We start from the raw sequence: 15,699 nt of genomic DNA, 5'->3' as shown, positions 1-15,699 counted from the left end.
ATCCGATCGGGATCCGAGGATCACATACGCTGGAATGAAGATCAAATGTACAATTACATATGAAGAAACTAAAATCACTGAAGTAAAAGAGAAATTTCTCAGGAAATATACGACTTGAAGAAGCATGAGAAGAAAATAACATCAGAGATTGAACACGCACTGTGCACGGTATGAGACAATGGGGATAATATAAATGAGCATTTAACAACACTACAATAATGACAAAAACTATTACAATTGAATAACCCTAATTGGTACGAGCTTTCCAAGTGACACTAATCAGCTGTTAGCCACAATAGTGTGATTTAATTTACAGAAAAAGTCACTCTCAACAACATGACGGATAGAGAGCATTAAATGACAGACTAATAGAAAAAAAGCATTTTCAATCTTCGGGCTAACATCTAACATCTTTTAGAACCAGAAAAGCAATTTCACCAGGCCGAACTACAATTAGCTTCTAGACAAAATAAATTAGACGCGTCTAGCGAATGACCATTCTGGTGAGCCCTTACGCGATCAACTGGGCCAATGCATTTCATTAGGTACCCCTGCGGCGCTCACATTAACGGGTAAAACCAAAGCGGAGATGGAAAATGCATCGCATTACGAACATTCGATATCCCGGACTTGATTGGAGGTGCGGGTGGCGTGGCTGCATTGTGTAGGGATATACCTATTCGGCGTCCAAACTATGGCCATCATTAGGAAGCACAAAACCCTGGGCTCATGGATCAATGCATCAAGAGAAGCGGATTTGGAGCAATTCTGATTCCGAGCACAGACACCACCACGCGGCGAGGCTGAGATAGTGAAGAGGATTGGAGCGGGGGGCTTCATGGCCGACTATCTTGACCGTGCTTCCAACGAAAAAGAAATCCTGGATATGCACTAAGCTCCTCAACTGGATGCTGCGGATTGACTATACATACGTTTCTTTCACTTTGAAAACTCCCTCAGTCGCTTCTCAAGGATAATAATTCCAAAAATAAGGAGAAATAGACACGAATACTCACGATTTTTAGTTAATATATCCCCGACGCCGACCTATCTTGTCAACTTCCACATTTTGTCACCTCAAGATCACACTTTATAGCACGCTCTTTTTGCTCAATATTTCTCAGCGATTATTTCGCCATTGCACACAAGCGAGGATGGAAAGTATAAATCCCTCAAAAGACACAGCGACATAAGAACAAGAATGGTCACAAGTGTGGCTTATCGACACAATTATCACACAATATTATGATCATTGACGCCACATCTCAATGCACCAATGCACCGTGCAAGCTACGAGTTTTAAAAAAATCATTGATTTTGCCGATTTAAAGAATGCTTGCGGGAGCCCACTTTCTACGTTAAGATCATAGCGAGGTGCATTTACAACCGCACACTCCTTGACCTTCTATACAATTACAACTTCTCATTACCTTGTCTTCAAGAAAAAAAGCAATAGATCATTTTCCCATCATTATAAATCTGGAGAAAATAAAGTACATTTAAGATTCATTGCCAGCAATTGACATGGTATAGATACATCCAGACACCTATTATGTGCCTCTCAATCAACCACATCCTCAAGCCATCCTATCCTAATAATTGCATCATAAACTTATCTTTGCTCAAGCAGAGCAGACACACTCGAGTTTTACCTCCAGTGAACATTGTGGTGCACAGTCACCCTTGAACACATGCTGAGAGCTCTAGCAGACTATAACTTTTATAGCCATCTACTTAAGGGACGAACGATCAATTTACAACCATTCTATTGTAACTAATGAGACCAATCGCAAATCAGGCATCTTAAGGACATACATTGTAAAGAAAAGCCTTTGGCTCATAGCCTTACTTTGGGTGTCAGGTGCGTATTCAAAGGTGAATCGTGGCGTGCATTAAAGCTACGCGCAGCGCGGAGTGGGGCAATATCGGAGGAAGGCACGGCCGTGCCCAGGGGTCGTGATGGGCGAACACGGGGGCGGGGGGGACAGAAAATGAAAAGAAGAACAAACGAGAGAAAGGATCGGATAAGATCGTTCCGATAGCACAATGCTTGCTTACATTACTGCAAAGGGGAAAACTAATCCCGCGCGGCGGCAAAAGAGTCGGTGCATGACGTTCACAGAGTCGCACTTGTAAATTTCACTCGAAAGGAGGATGCCTGCGAACGTGACTTGCACGAACGAGAATTAATTAATCTAAAGGGTACTGTGCCGAGCCCTCCGCATGAACATCCGCACTCGGCGATGGCCGTCGGTTGAAGAACAACGTAATCGCATCACGATGAGAGGCGTAAAATAATTAATGATTCTTTTATTTTTGTCAACAAAAGGCAAATCATCATCTCGACCGAAAAGCTCAATTAAAATTCATAATGATGACTGTGAAAATTTTCTCATTCAGATTGTGGCATCAAGATAATGAGAACTAGAGGGTAGACAGGCTAGAAATATTATCAACCCACCGGAAGAGCACTAGAAAATTGGAAATATTAAAGCAATATTATTCTCAGCATGGTTGCATCACCAAGATGAGAGCATGGGTATTTATTCAACTCCAAAGTAATACAATGCAGACAGTTTCCTGTCTTCAATTACGCTAGGACGGAAAGGTCAAGGTGACCTATGTAGAGTGAATAGGCATTAATTCTGTATAAATTACGAATGGGAAACTAACATAGCTTGAAATGATGAGAAATTACTTCAATGGGGAGAACGACATACATCATTGACCCATCATCGTTATAAAGTTGGAATAAACCTAAGAATATTTCAGCAGCAACAAAAGTCTCATATATTTCGACAATTTAGACGATATTTTTAGGTACAAAAATCGTGAAGAAATCCCTTAGCTAACTGGTTGACAAGTGCTAAATTTAAAGAACCCTTAATGTTTATTCAAGCCTGAGGAGCGCTGAAACAGGCGTCACCTCGTGGTGAATCTATTTCCATAAGAATAATCCCAATTTTGATTTTCCTAGCCAATCAGAGATAACAAATTATTTGAAGTTCAATATCAGGTACGTTCAACGCGGAGAAATCAGGTGGATACGTATAAAACTTTTGACAAGAAGTAAAAGGAAAACGCAGTGAAAATGACATGGCTTCACCAATAGCAGACGTTCACAGGAGGTATTTGAAAGGTGAGACGATAAATCCTTCGACGAAACGGGAGATGAAAGCCCGAATGAATTCTTAGAGGACAATACCTGACAACAGTACTTGCTGTAATGAAATATAGTTGGAATCGATGAGAAGAAATTTGGCAGCTGCTGCTGCAGTAAGTAAATGGTATAAAAAGCCGTTTTAATTACATGCAAACAGCAAAACAAATGGAGAAAGATAATGAGACGGAAACTCTGAAGATATTGCCAGGGCCGTGATCTACTACAGATGAGCAGGATATGAGGAGGACACATGGGAGATATAAAAATACAAACACGATGAGAAGAGGAAAACAGCATAGGAGACGATAGAAATTTGTAAAAATGGTCACCTTGTGACAGAAATGAAATCCCCATTGATTCCTCTCCACTTTGATTGTCAACTCATCTTTAATCTCATTGATTGACAACTTACGCTTTATCAAGGGACAACGAAGCTACAAGAGGGTAAAAGACGAGGAAGACGCTAGAAAGAAAGTGGAGTAGAAAAGTGGAAGGAAGAGGAAAATGATAAAGACAAATTTTTTGAATAGCTTAGACAGAATTACAACCACTATTGATTCCAGCAATGCAAGCAATATTTGGCAGAAACGAACAGCAAGTCCGAATTTATACGTAGTTACGTTCCCTCCTATGTAGTAAGCGAATCCTCGATCGCAGAAGATTTTTATACCAAAGAATACTTCTATTATCATCATTTCTCAAGGAAAAAGGAATTTTGGACGTAAGGACGGGAATAAAGCCCACGAAGAAGCAGGAGATGTTAAGCCCGAAGGAATTTCCAAAGGTAAGACTAAGAGAATCAGCTCCGGGAGGGACGTGGCAGACGCCTGGGAAAAGCAGGAATAGGAAGGCGATGGGAAGAGGAAAAGGGCAAAGGAGGAAGAGAGGAAAGGGAGGAGGGAGCTAAAGGAGACGTGAAGAGGCTGGTGGAGAAGAAGGATGAATGTGTGGGAGAGAGGGGGGCTTAAGGGCCGCACAGTGGAGACACGGATCCCGGGGCTGATTTCCCATGGAGGCTGGATGCCGCTGCAGGGCTGAAGGCAGATTGGCGATGAATAGGCGCCCACTTCTCCGGAGGGAAGGCCCGCAGTGGGAGAGATTGGGGGGCGGGGGTGGACTGGGGGTGGAAGGGCAAAGCAGAGCAGGAGGACCCCTATACAGGGGATTGGGGGGGGGGGGTACAAGATGGGGGCGCGGGGATTTCCACACGAAGAGGACAGCGCGGTGCACAATTCCGGCGCGGGCAGCCATCCAGGGGAGGTCCTCGGAAAAGCCGACTGCGAGGGAGGGAAAAGGCGAGAAAGGGAGAGATTGGGCGTGGGGGAGAGAGAAAATGAGAGAGAGAGAGAGAGATGGTCTAGATGGTGGCGGCGAAACGTAGAAATCCGATGAGGGAGACGGGAGAGAATCCGGGGATAAATGGTTGATGAGGATGGCGGGAGAAAGACACGGAGGCTAACAACAAGGAGGAAATTACAAGACTTGAAAATGCCGCGAAGATTATTTTTACGGCGAGAAAAACAATGAGCGATCACTAATGAGCAATGCAGACGGGACTGGCGAGCGGAGTGCAAGTGAAGAATGCGGGAATAAATGAGAGTGCAGATCCAGGAGCCCTTTGCGCTGGGGGACTCGGCCGTGCAAGCAATGGAGGTTGAGGGCCATCAAGATTATTTCTTTGAAGGAAATAATCATGAATTCAACAAATACTCTCAGATAATTTAAACAGAGGAAGAGTACGATCGGTTATTTTTCTTCATACCTTGAGAACTTCAGTTTTTTTTTTAATTCTCAAAGGCATATTTCACATCACAGGGCAGGTCAATTCCTCATATCGTAAATACGCTTTTTTTCGTGGAATTATAATCTAATAGGACAATCAATTTCTTTTATACATTACATTTTAAACGAGAAAATAACATATTATCCTGAAACCTGGGGAGGTTTCAATGACTTTTGCGGAGCATAGAGTGCTGGAATAAATCTATAGACTAATGATATTACAACTGATGACAGAAATAACACTGAATAAAAATTTATGAGGCTAAATGTATACATAATTATCGGAAACAACGTTAAAATTTGATGCAGACACATAAAGGTGTATGTAGAATGAAAACCCAAATGAATAGCGTCAATCAAAAGCTAAAACTGTAGATTTTCTGGCCTACCTTGGGCCATGGACCCTATTTTAAAAACTGGAAAATGGATTCGAACTGAATGCATGCATTCTCCTCATAAGGTAGGACAAAAAATTAGTCCTGGTTGCTGGTTTAGCAAGAGCTTCACGCAGATTGGCAATGGGAATCTCTCCCGGACGAAATTTGACTGCACAAGTGCTAGCGAATACCTCTCATGGGGATAGAACCTGCGCGAGACTCAGAAATATTTCGGGTAGAGAGCGAGCTGCAACGAAAAAGCTACGCGCCTACCCGCAATAAAAAGAATTTACTTTTCGAGCACTCATGCCCAAGTCGGGCCTCGCAGAGAGCGCGAGCTAGAGCAAGTTTGTTCCCTCGCGCTGCTGCACTCCCCCAAGTTTCCATTCCGCACGCACGTGCTCCACTCGCGACTATAAAAACTGTCGAGGACCCTGGACGAGTGATCATTGCAATTCAAAGCTTTCCTATACCTAATGCCGTTGGAGGACTGATCATCTCGCTGGTCTTCGCAACTACGTTCTTGTCGAAGCCTTGCCCTAGACCGCTCCCACTCATTCACGCTGACTCGCTGAAAGAGAGTCGAGAGCGCAGCCAAAGTTGCAATCCAATCGCGGAAATGAAAAAAAAACACAAAAGGAGCGAGTGAGCGAGCGAGTCCGCTTTTTCGGGCGAAAATGCAGCCGGTACCATCCGCTAAATGGGCGGACGCGAGAAAGTAGGCACTAGACGGGCTAGACCCGGGTTCACGCCTCGCCGGGCAAGGAGAATCGAGCGTGGAAAGGATGCGCGGAGAATCCGGGTTCGATTGGGTTCGAGCTGGGGACGAGTGAAGTCCTCAAGGTGGAGGAGATGCACGGGCCCTCCACGACAAGGACACGCGAGGGAAACGAACCTCGAAGCGAACGCGAAATCAAAGAGAAGGAGAATAGTGAAGAAATGGATAGGAGGCAAGCGAGAGAGAATGTGGAATAAAGTAATGAATTCAGTATGTATACTTTCTTCTCCGATGAATAGATGGTGCTCTTTGGTGTTGATTATTACCACTGAAACTGTGTTTTTAGCCTATTCATCACTTTCTATATAGTCACAACCTTTCTCTCTGCTAAGAGTTGCTATCAGTGAAGTAAATTTGAAAAATAAACTAACTCTCCTGGAATAATCGATAACTTCTAATGGAAGACTGAAGTTATTTTTTAAATTGACAATGAATTGAATCTGATTTTGAAACTGTATGTAGATATTATGCAGCCATATTGCATTTGCTTCATTTGTAGAGCATTCAGCGTTCCTCCTTGATCTTGATAATAGAACTTCGGAATTACTTACGCTGTCACCCTCCCTCGACTTGTATTATTTATTCACATAGATGATTAGACATCCTCTCGATTAAAAATAATTGGCAAAGGTCATTTTTGTCATTTTTGAGAGAGGTTATTTTAAGGGGAAAAGTCTATTGCGTCTAGAGGGCAATTTTTCTTTCGACTGCCACAGCACAATCGGCGAGGGAGACGGGGAGCGCGGGAGTCTCGAATACCGGTCAGGCGGAGTCACGGCGGCCGAGGCCAAAGAACGAGCTCCCCCCGTAATAACGATACTAATGTAGGAGAGGCTACGAATACTATCTTCACCCATCTCCAAATTTCCAAACAACGACGAAAAGAAAACGAAAACGCTCTCATTAGAATTTCAAATGGCCAACACGAATCTTACGCGGAGGTTATCAAATCAAGACAGGTTGTTTTTCTTCCTACGTCGAGAAGTTCAATTTCTTTCCGGATTCTCAAAGGCATACTTCACATAATAATGAAATAACTTTATTTCACTCGTACACAATTACAGAATACCCTTTAATAAATCAGTGGAATATATAGAGGTAACCCATATGGACCTGTTTCGGGGCTACCGTCATACATTATTCCAACAAAACTGGTGCTAGTATGATACTATTTTTAAAATGGAATTCAATGAGTATTATTATTTTTAACCGCTTGCGCATTCAGTTTTAAGACTCCAGTTATTATGCGTACACAGAAAACTAGCAGACATGATACCTAAGTTGCTTTAAGAAACACAAAGCTATCACATAAATGCATCCTACAAAAAGACGATATATCATATCGTAGATTCGCTTCCTTTGGTGGAACTGTATTCTGGTAGGGGCAATAAGCTCATTTATTACATAATATTAGATTTTAAACGAGAAATTACATATAACTTTGGAATCTACGTTGGTTTCAATGATTTGTGTGGAGCATTAGGTACAAAATAGAAAACAATTGTTGAAGTATAGGTGGGATTGAATAACGGTATAGGAAGGTCTTGCATGAGAGACACAGAAAAGATGATGAAGGTAAAATAGAAAACTTCAGATAGTGTTAAGTGACTAGTTGATCGGAGAGATAAGGAGATCTGCGTTTGGGTTGCAAATTGATGATACTGAATAAATTACATATATTTGTGCAATAACATACATTTATTCTGTATATCATCGATGAATTCCGCAAAACTATGAGGCTTTGTGGACAATGTCTGGACAGACTCAGTGAGAGCAAGCTAGCCGAGAGCACGCAAATTATCTACAGAATAAAAATCAAAAGGCGAGCTTGGCTGAGGGAATATGCATCTCCACTCTCTTGACTCTCGCATGAGCGGGACTGACTCAAAGCACAGTCCGGTATCCACCGAATACTGTACGGGGATAAAAGCATTATTCTACCGTCAAGAAAAGGGCACTCTAAAATTATTCGAACGCACGGACTTCACTAATTAAAACCAGAAATCAGAAACTGGTCAATTGTCAAAAATGTTTCCGTACATTTCATGGGCCACTAGACGATTACGGAAAATAACAAACCGACTGAAAGCCTTGAGCATGCACCTGAGCACGAAAAGTGAAAAAAAAAGATTTCATGCATAAGAAAATCGTACTGAGAGAGCACTGGCACTGTGTGGCCCCGATGGGGAATTCAAGCCTAAAAAAAATACATTCGCCTGATCCAAAAAAAAGCATCAACAAAAATATAAGCTCACGGATTACATCGACCGTATCATATTTTTCAAGATCGGCAAACAAACGAGCAGAGGCAAAAAACAAATGAGAGACGGCGACCACCGATGCAAGAATAAGCCAACCTCACACCCCAATACGTCCGCGAAATGCCTCTACAACATTTTCAAACGAAATTCAAAGGGATTTCCTTCATTTTTTCCCCCATGGCATATGGAGATTGCAATAGAGAGGAGGGAATGCCTTTCATTCCGAAAAAAAGGGGAGCCAAAAGCCTGAAAGCAAAGTTTCGGTCCATCTAAAAAAAATAAAAAAGAGCCCGGTCAAAAATATCCCTACATGCATAGTTCCTGAAAATGGCGGAAAAAAAACTTAAGTAAATCACTTGGATTTTACTCGCCAGCGTCACAGAAGGATCGATCTCAAAGCATTACTTTTCCAGGAATTAAAAGTCTTTTCTTTACAAGCTTAATAAGATTTACATTAGATTGAATCCTCTGAAGCACGAAAATCATTCACACTCGCTAATACCAAGGAGCAAAAATAATTGAATCGTATGACTCCAAAGTAAAATATGAGAGACAACTTGTTTCAGTTACTGCCGTAAAGGGAATTCGAGTATATAAATTCAATAATACCTTTGTTACTGGCAGAGAAATGTACAAATAATAAAATTTATCATAAATAAGAAACGAATCAAACCTATACACAACATGAAAATACGAATAACCATAGAAGTTAAGAATAATTAGTATCATACTACGTATAAGACATGTAATAACGCATTGTACCGCTGAAATCAGTTCACATGGGTCATTTTGCGAAAACCCCTGGTTCGCCTCCCAATGTCGGCTTCCTTTTTCAATTTACAATAAGATATTCTATCTTTCGTTCTATCTGTAAACCTATTCACTTCTTCCCTATTCCTCTAATATAGGATGAATGAGAACTATTAAAAATCATGCTAATTATTTAGAGCCTGATAACCACATGCATCGAATATTCGCGAACAAAGATTTTAATTGCGCTTTATCCCTGAAATATTTGTTCCAATTTGTGTAATTTAATAGACAAACTGTGCCTTGAGAGTATAAATAACATTTTCAAGAAGCATTTATCACAATCATGTAAACAAAAATCGTTTCGCTTAATTCCGAGATTTCGCAATTATACGGTTCTTATAGGATTACGTTATCAACAATTCGGAAGAGGATAAGAAATTATCCAATCGGTAATAAAATACAACTTCTCTTGACAATAACGCAGAACAACACATTCACATTGGCATGCACGTTGCACGCTAGAAACACACGCGCGATGCGCTCCATGGCAGGCAACTCTTGAGAGCAACTTCCTCGATCCCATTCGTCGGGACAAAGGATTAATTGTACGCCGTGAAGAGGAGAGATCGCATCCGAGGTACGTCCGTTCGGACTGCCCCGACTGCATGCAGCAACTGGGCGCGCAGAGATACCGCGGGGCCTCCATGGCCCTAATTTATTGAAGCAACATTTTAGTCTGCACGCGTACACATCAGCGTGGCTCGTGAATTAATAAAATTGGCACGGACGCGGAGGGCGGGTAGGGATGCACCTTTGATGCGCGCCACTTGCATTTCGTATGCACGCACCGCCGAGGATCGGGAGGCCGCGGAGGCAGCGGCCATATCCGCGGGTCCGTTCCATCCATCATCACGTTTACAAGGCGAGTTATCAATCAACCCCAACGACCATCGTCTTTATTTGCACCACTCGACATTTATTGAATACATCTAATGCCTCTCGCTCATAAGATCCATCATGGTGTGTGTGTACGGGGCTGGAGAGAGCCACCATCCCGAAGTATTTCTCTCTCCGCACGTCAAGTACACACATAGGCCCGCGCACACAATTCTCTCACGGTGAGGTGGTTAATCTACGCTCATGCATTTCCCAGCGGACATCACGAATAGTGTGTTTAGGGGAGAGGATAATGGAAGAGGGAAGCGACTGGTTCTCGTTGTGTCCACAGCACCACGCGCATCCCAGGGAACCTTCCAATACCACGCGGCGTGCAGAGTTCACGCACAAACGCGAGTCACGCACTAGTGACTTTAGATAACTTTTTTCCACGAAGAAATAAATACACATGAAATGGAGGCTTATTTTTACCAACACAAGCAGTCTTACAATCTCAAGGGGTTGGAAAAATATCCACTGGAAACTCACCATCGTAGTGAATACAATATGGTCAAACACGACCAGCAATAGATACATTTACGACCAGTATTTTGTTCGTTACAACATCTACAGTGTATAAACAAACTCTGAGGTATAAATAAATTTCATTTCATGTGGAACAAGACCACAGGATTTCCGCTGAAGTTATTCCCTCTTAATGTCTCTCCGCCAATTTTTCACACCCTCACCTAGCTCCAGCAAGTGCCACATACCCCTCATAATTTTTCTATTTCATCGTAATGATGTTAACCCATCATTCTTAGGATTTATTTTACCCTTAGTTTCTTAATTTAAACATACGGATCCTCTTTCTCACTAAAGGACGAGGCCAATCCATGTAATTACTTCATTATATCACAATGCTTTACATTAATTAGCAAAGAAAAATCTCCAAGTGAAATTACATAATTTTTTCTCCGTGTAAATAAGCACTATTAAACAAGGAGACCATGCTTGGACGAAAACGACAAGAAACAATGAAGGTAAAAAATTAAGGTATCAAAATTTTAAAATGACATGTTTGGTCACAAGTACACGATGATGGTACGAAAAATCCACAATATTTTTTTACAAATTATTACATTCACAGTAATGGATTTAGAATTCAAAATAGCTCGATTTCAAAACTAATTACGGTTAATGTCAAACAGCAGCACATTACAGAGAACATTGAACCTAAAATATTCCTATCATTTCCACCTCCATTACGTACATACTTCTGAGGCTTTTTCCTTGATCTAGAAACTGATAACGCTTTCTTTAAGTAAGATGAAATAAGGAGGTGGAATTTAGTCTTTACGTGACTTTCTTAACTGAGTTAGAGGGTTGAAAGTAAGGTAAACGAGGGAGAGGAAGGAAGAGAATGGGAATTTCCGATAGAATGAAAAGGAGAATGTCTTGAATTGAAGAGTACATGAAGGACGGGATGGCTCCATGTACTCAATGAAAACCTACCCTTAATCGTTAGAATTCTTTAATAAAAATACTCTTCTTAACCCTCTCTTAACCCATTATTTTCAAATCGAATATATTTAGCACGACTAGAATTGGGCGAATTCACTACATATTGTGCATAATAAAGCAGTGAAAGAGCATAATTATGAACAAAGGGTATTCTATTCATATTTCTCCACAGTATGTCCGGCCCTATATGATTCACGTTAGTATTCAAACCAGCTCCCTCTTTTTTTCTCCACCACCATTTCCTCCCGATGCACCTCAAAGGGGCGATGAAGAGAAAGACCCTCCCCCTTCACCGACATGCAGGTTGCTCGAAGCCCATGTGCGGCCATATCGCCCGTCTTTGAGGTCTCGCGTGCATTTCGCGGTTGAAAACCCTGGATGTGTATCCCACGAGCGAGGGAAGCCTTTATTTTCGCCGCGACGCGAGGGGAGACGGGGGCGGGGCTCCGACGTTGATTCGACAGTCACTGTCTTTCGCGCACAAGGTGTCACCAAAGTGAAAGCGGTGGGACGTGAACGCAGGAGGCGGGCAGATGTGGAGAGGCGGGCCGCCGGCGAGAGGCCGTACGTTGGGATTGGGATGGGTGGGCCTCGGTGATGGGAACGAGCTGGATCCTGCAAGAGATGGGTACAGGAGGATGGGACCGAATGAGGAGAGAGGTGGATGATAACACAGTGGAGCTACGGCGCCAACGAGGAAGGGTACAGGCCTCCCTGCTGGGAGAATTCACTCTAATATTTCATCTCCATATTCTCGAAAAAGCACCAGAAATTGGGAATTATTAACGAAGAATTGAAGATCTATAGGATGTAGAGAACTTAAAAAATAGAAGAGATTTAAATGTGATGGGATGGTATAACTATCACTGCCATCGACTGGAAATGCTTAATCTATAATTTCTTCCAAATGTGGATAATTATCTCGTTTCCTGTAAAATATGACCCAGTTGATACTATTCTACATTTGGGCAACAAAATCGAATACGTAATCTAAGGACAATTTTATAGCCGTATCATAAGAAACTTAGTTATTAAGATGCTCTCTGGTTTCCAAAGATTTTCCAGGGAAAAATGCTTGTTTTTTGCTAGAAAAATATGAACTTAACCGAGAAAAAAATTTATCTTGAAATTATTGAAAGCTTTCCCTGCGGAAGAATTAATTACAGGGAACCCATGAGACAAAGTAATGGTTAGAAATATTTCTTTGCAAAGGGGAACAAAGAAAAGAAATATATTCGATTGGAAATACTTTTATTACTATAGTAATTGAATAATTGGAGTGGACATTTTTTATCAATATAATGGCGACGGTATTTTGTTTTTTTTTTAATTTATTGGAATATTTCACATACTTCAGTAGATATTCAAAGAACTTTCTACCTACAATAAATAATTTCCAAGGAAATTGTAAGTTATCCTTGCTTTACTCAGCGCTCTAGGGAACACCAGCAGGGTCATTTCCAGCATAGGCGATTCTGCGAGGGACGGACGGCAGAGAGGAAGAAGATAACGCGGGTGTGCGATAGGTAGGGAGAGAGGCGGACGAAGCGATGGGATATTGGGAGGGAAACGGGCGGGCAGGGCCGGCAATGGAAATAGGGGCGGACTAGGACGTGTGAGAGGCGTTTCAAGTGACCCGAGAGCAGCTGCACCTGCCATTTGTGCAAGCATGATGGAGTGGCGTCAGGGGGGGCTAAAATAGGGGGGGGGTAGGCGTCTCCACCCACCAAAGCACCACCACACCGCCAACACCGCGAGGGTACCGCACGGATACCCACCCAACCCCCTACCCCCCCCCCTAACACGGCCGGCCCTGGTCTTTCGCACGCCCCTGAAAACCTCCTCGGCCGCCGTCCGGAAAGAAAAACTCCCGTGCAATGCCCGGCCCGTGGTGTGCTATCCTCCCTCCCACACGCCTTCCCGACACACCACCACGACTATATACCTTTGCCCTTTCCCTATTCCTGACGGTGGCCCTCCTCCCCGCTCCCGTGCACCAACGTCAGCATCATGCCGAGAGCCAATTGAATCGGTGCAAGCGCGATGGGTGTTTACCGTGTAAAAAGGAGTAGTAGAATGGGCCCAAAGAGGGGGAGAGGAGGAGGAAATAGAGGCGGGGAGTGGCGTGGCGGGCGAGGGCGAGGCGGAGGAAGGGGGGAGGGGGGCGGGGTGGGATAGGAACAAGTGCAAAATGGGTGGGCCGCCGCGCATGCGCCGTGCAGATCCATATATATTCATGGGAGGAGCTATAGGCCTCTCTAACTGGCAAAAGGGGGAGTTTTGGGAGGAGGGGGAGGGAGGGAGTGTAAGAGGGGTGGGAAACGAACTCCTCCACTAACCCCCCCCCCACCTCCCTCCCACAAGTTAGACCACACACAAACAGATCCACACACACATGCACACGACACACGCGGAGTATTCGGTTCAATAAATAGCATTAATACGAAACCACTCCGGCGCCTACCTTGATCTAAAAAAATCACCCGAGAGAGAGAGGCAGGATGGAGAATAGTAGGGAATAGTGGGGAGGGGAAGAGGTGGCTGTGGGAGAGAGAGTCGTGGGGTGGTGGGTTCGAGGCAAAAAGGGGGGATTTTCAGCAACGGCTCCACGGCGGTAGGGGGGATGGGTAGGAGAAGAGGCCATTTAGCAATTGAACACGGCGAGATATGAAGAGAAGCCGAGGGGAGGGAAGGGGGGAATCCAAATAGTGTACGAGGCATTATCTATTCACTCAGCCAAGCTTCCTCGGCGATGGAAATGACGCAAATATTCTGATGTCCCAATTTCTCCGCGGGACAAAGAATAAGGCGAGAAGAGGTTGGCGAAAAGAGAGCGGTAATTTATGACGATGGCGATGACATCCCCCCCCGCGCTACATAATTAACAAAAAGGGGGCCGATATATATGTATATATGATCGTTCGAGTACGCGCACTGTCGGATCAATCACGCTGTAGATTTCTTCCCGCGCGTGCATTCGCGAAACCTCCACCCCTTCGCACAGACCTCTCTCTCGTCCCCCTTCGTTGTATCTTATTAATGAGTTTTAATTAATTGGCAAGGACCGGGCGCAATTAGAAATATCAATTTCCATTCAAAAGCGAGGCACGGTTCGTGCTGGAACGCGAGGCGGGGCGGGGGGAAGGGCCAGGTTTAGAAGGCATAATGTGGGTACGGTACCCGAGTAACAATGGCCTGATAAGTTTGTTTTTTCAGAATAAGAAATTATACCCCTCGGGTAATGAACGCGGTTATATGCGGACTGAACACGAAATGGTCCACATTCTTTTCAAATTTAAGAATGTATTATGGATAATAAAATACGAAGAGGTATACGCGATGGGGTGGAATTATTCCTTATCGTAAGAAAAGTTTTTCTCACAATAAGGAATAATTACAATAATAAAAAGCAATTTTCCACGATCATGAAATTTATTACGACCTACGACCTAGGTTTCAAAGTTGCTGATCAGTGGCGTAGCCAGGAATTGCATTCGGGGGGGGGGGGGCCAAAACCAGTGGTGAAATGTTTTGAAAAACAGGGTACAAAGTAATGGGTTTTTAACTAATTTTAACACTTTTCATAATCGAAAAACTTCATTCGTTAAATAAATATTTCGTAAAATAATGATTTTTATAGTTTTTTTTATGAAGGAAAATAATTATTTTTTTATATTTCGGGTGGGAGGGGGTACGGAACCCCAGGACCCCTCCTACTACGCCACTGTTACTAAATGAAGATGATGTAGTAACGTTGAAAAATAAGTCGCAACAAATTTTACAATCGTGGAAATTGGCAATTATTTATTTCAATATTATTGTAGAGAATTTATACCAACGGGTAACACTATTTCCAAGCAACCAACGTCCATGAATCATCCATTCTCAAAGCGAAAAAATTATTACATCCATTAATGTGAATAAAATAAAATTATTTTCAAATAAAAAATATTTTTTGATACAAACACACGAGCATCGAATTCAACGGTGACGTAAACCACCTTCTGAAACGCACGGAACCCATAAGACTGTTTCCATTTCACCTTTGCCATTAGAACAAGACGTAAAATCATTTTCTTGAAAAGTGTGCCTAAGCGATAAGATGAAAATAATAAAACGCAGCTTCCATCGTGCAATATACGAGTCACAAACCACATCACGATGAAAATGAGTTGGAATTTCTCG

This window comes from Ischnura elegans, chromosome 5 (assembly GCF_921293095.1).
Source record: "Ischnura elegans chromosome 5, ioIscEleg1.1, whole genome shotgun sequence".
Taxonomy (NCBI): Eukaryota; Metazoa; Arthropoda; class Insecta; order Odonata; family Coenagrionidae; genus Ischnura; species Ischnura elegans.
The sequence above is the reverse complement of the archived record's forward strand: the minus strand, read 5'-3'. Positions refer to the sequence as shown.